Here is a 6000-nt window from a genome sequence, read left to right on the forward strand (position 1 = left end):
TAGTGGTAGCATGAGACTGAGTCTACAACCCACACAAGTGGCTCAGGTAGTGCAGCTCATCCAGGATGGCACATTAATGCGAGCTGTGGCAAGAAGATTTGCTGTGTCTGTCAGCGTAGTGTCCAGAGCATGGAGGCGCTACCAGGAGACAGGCCAGTACATCAGGAGACGCGGAGGAGGCCGTAGGAGGGCAACAACCCAGCAGCAGGACCGCTACCTCCGCCTTTGTGCAAGGAGGAGCAGGAGGAGCACTGCCAGAGCCCTGCAAAATGACCTCCAGCAGAACACAAATGTGCATGTGTCTGCTCAAACTATCAGAAACAGACTCCATGAGGGTGGTATGAGGGCCCGACGTCCACAGGTGGGGGTTGTGCTTACCAGAGAACACCAAGATTGGCAAATTCGCCACTGGCGCCCAGTGCTCTTCACAGATGAAAGCAGGTTCACACTGAGCACATGCGACAGACGTGACAGAGTCTGGAGACGCCGTGGAGAACGTTCTGCTGCCTGCAACATCCTCCAGCATGACCGATTTGGCGGTGGGTCAGTCATGGTGTGGGGTGGCATTTCTTTGGGGGCCGCACAGCCCTCCAAGTGCTCGCCGGAGGTAGCCTGACTGCCATTAGGTACCGAGATGAGGTCCTCAGACCACTTGCGAGACCATATGCTGGTGCGGTTGGCCCTGGGTTCCTCCTAATGCAAGACAATTCTAGACCTCATGTGGCTGGAGTGTGTCAGCAGTTCCTGTAAGAGGAAGGCATTGATGCAATGGACTGGCCCGCCCGTTCCCCAGACCTGAATCCAATTGAGCACATCTGGGAGATCACGCCTCGCTCCATCCACCAACGCCACGTTGCACCACAGACTGTCCAGGAGTTGGCGGATGCTTTAGTCCAGGTCTGGAAGGAGACCATCCGCCACCTCATCAGGAGCATGCCCAGGCGTTGTAGGGAGGTCATACAGGCACCTGGAGGCCACACACACTACTGAGCCTCATTTTGACTTGTTTTAAGGACATTACATCAAAGTTGGATCAGCCTGTAGTGTGGTTTTCCACTTTAATTTTGAGTGTGACTCCAAATCCAGACCTCCATGGGTTGATAAATTTGATTTCCATTGATAATTTTTGTGTGATTTTGTTGTCAGCAGATTCAACTATGTAAAGAAAAAAGTATTTAATAAGAATATTTCATTCATTCAGATCTAGGATGTGTTATTTTAGTGTTCCCTTTATTTTTTTGAGCAGTGTACATTTTAAAAATACCTGTTGCGCATATACTAAATGCTTCAGTCTGGTTTTAGTCTGGTTTTAATTTTTTTGAGCAGTGTATATCTCTTGACACAATGATGAAAATAAGCATGGCCTCTAAACCTTCAAGCTGCATACTGCACCTTATTCCAACTAAACTACTGAAAGAGCTACTTCCTGTGCTTGGCCCTCCTATGTTGAACATAATAAACGGCTCTCTGTCCACTGGATGTTTACCAAACTCACTAAAAGTGGCAGTAATAAAGCCTCTCTTGAAAAAGCCAAACCTTGACCCAGAAAATATAAAAACTATCGGCCTATATCGAATCTTCTATTCCTCTCAAAAAATTTAGAAAAGGCTGTTGCGCAGCATCTCACTGCCTTCCTGAAGATCAACAATGTATACGAAATGCTTCAGTCTGGTTTTAGACCCCATCATAGCACTGAGACTGCACTTGTGAAGGTGGTAAATTACCTTTTAATGGCATCAGACCGAGGCTTTGCATCTGTCCTCGTGCTCCTAGACCTTAGTGCTGTTTTTGATACCATCGATCACCACATTCTTTTGGAGAGATTGGAAACCCAAATTGGTCTACACGGACAAGTTCTGGCCTGGTTTAGATCTTATCTGTCAGAAAGATATCGGTTTGTCTCTGTGAATGGTTTGTCCTCTGACAAATCAACTGTAAATTTCGGTGTTCCTCAAGGTTCCGTTTTAGGACCACTATTGTTTTCACTATATATTTTACCTCTTGGGGATGTCATTCGAAAACATAATGTTAACTTTCACTGCTATGCGGATGACACACAGCTGTACATTTCAATGAAACATGGTGAAGCCCCAAAATTGCCCTCGCTAGAAGCCTGTGTTTCAGACATAAGGAAGTGGATGGCTGCAAACGTTCTACTTTTATACTCGGACAATACAGAGATGCTTGTTCTAGGTCCCAAGTAACAAAGAGATCTTCTGTTGAATCTGACAATTAATCTTAATGGTTGTACAGTCGTCTCAAATAAAACTGTGAAGGACCTCAGCGTTACTCTGGACCATGATCTCTCTTTTGATCAACATATCAAGACTGTTTCAAGGACAGCTTTTTTCCATCTATGTAACATTGAAAAAATCAGAACTTTCTGTCCAAAAATGATGTTTTTGTTCTTCTAGGTTAGACTACTGCAATGCTCTACTTTCCGGCTTCCCGGATAAAGCACTAAATAAACTTCAGTTAGTGCTAAATACGGCCACTTGAATCCTGACTAGAACCCCAAAAAAATATCATTACTCCAGTGCTAGCCTCCCTACACTGGCTTCCTGTCAAGGCAAGGGCTGAATTCAACCTACAAAGCATTACATGGGCTTGCTCCTACCTACAGTGCCTTGCGAAAGTATTCGGCCCCCTTGAACTTTGCGACCTTTTGCCACATTTCAGGCTTCAAACATAAAGATATAAAACTGTATTTTTTTGTGAAGAATCAACAACAAGTGGGACACAATCATGAAGTGGAACGACATTTATTGGATATTTCAAACTTTTTTAACAAATCAAAAACTGAAAAATTGGGCGTGCAAAATTATTCAGCCCTCAGTTAATACTTTGTAGCGCCACCTTTTGCTGCGATTACAGCTGTAAGTCGCTTGGGGTATGTCTCTATCAGTTTTGCACATCGAGAGACTGAATTTTTTTCCCATTCCTCCTTGCAAAACAGCTCGAGCTCAGTGAGGTTGGATGGAGAGCATTTGTGAACAGCAGTTTTCAGTTCTTTCCACAGATTCTCGATTGGATTCAGGTCTGGACTTTGACTTGGCCATTCTAACACCTGGATATGTTTATTTTTGAACCATTCCATTGTAGATTTTGCTTTATGTTTTGGATCATTGTCTTGTTGGAAGACAAATCTCCGTCCCAGTCTCGGGTCTTTTGCAGACTCCATCAGGTTTTCTTCCAGAATGGTCCTGTATTTGGCTCCATCCATCTTCCCATCAATTTTAACCATCTTCCCTGTCCCTGCTGAAGAAAAGCAGGCCCATACCATGATGCTGCCACCACCATGTTTGACAGTGGGGATGGTGTGTTCAGCTGTGTTGCTTTGACGTCAAACATAACGTTTTGCATTGTTGCCAAAAAGTTCAATTTTGGTTTCATCTGACCAGAGCACCTTCTTCCACATGTTTGTTGTGTCTCCCAGGTGGCTTGTGGCAAACTTTAAATTACACTTTTTATGGATATCTTTAAGAAATGGCTTTCTTCTTGCCACTCTTCCATAAAGGCCAGATTTGTGCAATATACGACTGATTGTTGTCCTATGGACAGAGTCTCCCACCTCAGCTGTAGATCTCTGCAGTTTATCCAGAGTGATCATGGGCCTCTTGGCTGCATCTCTGATCAGTCTTCTCCTTGTATGAGCTAAAAGTTTAGAGGGACGGCCAGGTCTTGGTAGATTTGCAGTGGTCTGATACTCCTTCCATTTCAATATTATCGCTTGCACAGTGCTCCTTGGGATGTTTAAAGCTTGGGAAATCTTTTTGTATCCAAATCCGGCTTTAAACTTCTTCACAACAGTATCTCGGACCTGCCTGGTGTGTTCCTTGTTCTTCATGATGCTCTCTGCGCTTTTAACGGACCTCTGAGACTATCACAGTGCAGGTGCATTTATACGGAGACTTGATTACACACAGGTGTATTGTATTTATCATCATTAGTCATTTAGGTCAACATTGGATCATTCAGAGATCCGCACTGAACTTCTGGAGAGAGTTTGCTGCACTGAAAGTAAAGGGGCTGAATAATTTTGCACGCCCAATTTTTCAGTTTTTGATTTGTTAAAAAAGTTTGAAATATCCAATAAATGTCGTTCCACTTCATGATTGTGTCCCACTTGTTGTTGATTCTTCACAAAAAAAATACAGTTTTATATATTTATGTTTGAAGCCTGAAATGTGGCAAAAGGTCGCAAAGTTCAAGGGGGCCGAATACTTTCGCAAGGCACTGTATCTCTCTGATTTGGTCCTGTCGTACATACCTACACGTATACTACGGTCACAAGACGTAGGCCTCCTAATTGTCCCTAGAATTTCTAAGCAAACAGCTGGAGGCAGGACTTTCCCCTATAGAGCTCAATTTTTATGGAACGGTCTGCCTACCCATGTGAGAGACGCAAACTCTGTCTCAACCTTTAAGTCTTTACTGAAGACTCATCTCTTCAGTGGGTCATATGATTGAGTATGGTCTGGCCCAGGAGTGTGAAGGTGAACGGAAAGGCTCTGGAGCAACGAACCGCCCTTGCTGTCTCTGCCTGGCCGGTTCCCCTCTTTCAACTGGGATTCTCTGCCTCTAACCCTATTACAGGGGCTGAGTCACTGGCTAACTGGTGCTCTTTCATGCCGTCCCTAGGAGGGGTGCGTCACTTGAGTGGGTTGAGTCACTGATGTGATCTTCCTGTCTGGGTTGGCGCCCCCCCTTGGGTTGTGCCGTGGCGGAGATATTTGTGGGCTATACTCGGCCATGTCTCAGGATGGTAAGTTGGTGGTTGAAGAGATCCCTCTTGTGGTGTGTGGGCTGTGCTTTGGCAAAGTGGGTGGGGTTATATTCTTCCTGTTTGGCCCTGTCCGGGGGTATCATCGGATGGGGCCACAGTGTCTCCTGACCCCTCCTGTCTCAGCCTCTAGTATCTATGCTGCAATAGTCTGTGTCGGGGGGCTAGGGTCAGTTTGTTATATATGGAGTACTTCTCCTGTCTTATCCGGTGTCCTGTGTGAATTTAAGTATGCTCTCTCTAATTCTTTATTTTTCTTTCTCGGAGGACCTGAGCCCTAGGACCATGCCTCAGGACTAAATGGCATGATGACTCCTTGCTGTCCCCAGTCCACCTGGCTGTGCTGCTGCTCCAGTTTCAACTGTTCTGCCTTATTATTATTTGACCATGCTGGTCATTTATGAACATTTGAACATCTTGGCCATGTTCTGTTATAATCTCCACCCGGCACAGCCAGAAGAGGACTGGCCACCCCTCATAGCCTGGTTCCTCTCTAGGTTTCTTCCTAGGTTTTGGCCTTTCTAGGGAGTTATTCCTAGCCAACGTGCTTCAACACTTTCATTGCTTGCTGTTTGGGGTTTTAGGCTGGGTTTCTGTGCAGCACTTTGAGATATCAGCTGATGTACGAAGGGCTATATAAATACATTTGATTTGCCTGCCTGCTGTTCTGTACCATTGTCACACCACCCTGGATTATTGACCTATGCCTGCCCTGACCTCGGACTGCCTGCCGTTCGGTACCTTATGGACCGATCTGGATTACTGACCTCTAGCTGCCCTTGACCTGTCATTTTGCCTACCCCCTGTTCTAGTAATAAACTTTTGTTACTTCGACACTGTCTGCATCTGGGTATTCTCCTGAAATGTGATAATTGTAGGTGTACCCAGCAAATCAAGAAGGAACCTTTTATCTTTCACTGAATATACTGCAAAATTCACCTGCGCTCTGTAGACTGGTCTTCACTGGCTGTCTGACACTGCTGGGACCCCTGTCACCATCTGATCCTGCTAAGACATGACGAGCATAGTGCTGTATACTGACTGCACTAGAGGGCTGCATTCCCACAGGATGCTTGCGGACAGATCATTGCGGTGCAGTCAGCATTTTTCATGCTTCCGGCGGGAGCGGGCGGTCAGATGATTTTTGGATGTAAATATTTTTGTTGTCCTACGAATTATTATTTGAGGTACTTTTTAGTGAAATCCAATTGGTAGTT

The sequence above is a fragment of the Oncorhynchus clarkii genome, chromosome 21, assembly GCF_045791955.1.
Source record: "Oncorhynchus clarkii lewisi isolate Uvic-CL-2024 chromosome 21, UVic_Ocla_1.0, whole genome shotgun sequence".
Taxonomy (NCBI): Eukaryota; Metazoa; Chordata; class Actinopteri; order Salmoniformes; family Salmonidae; genus Oncorhynchus; species Oncorhynchus clarkii.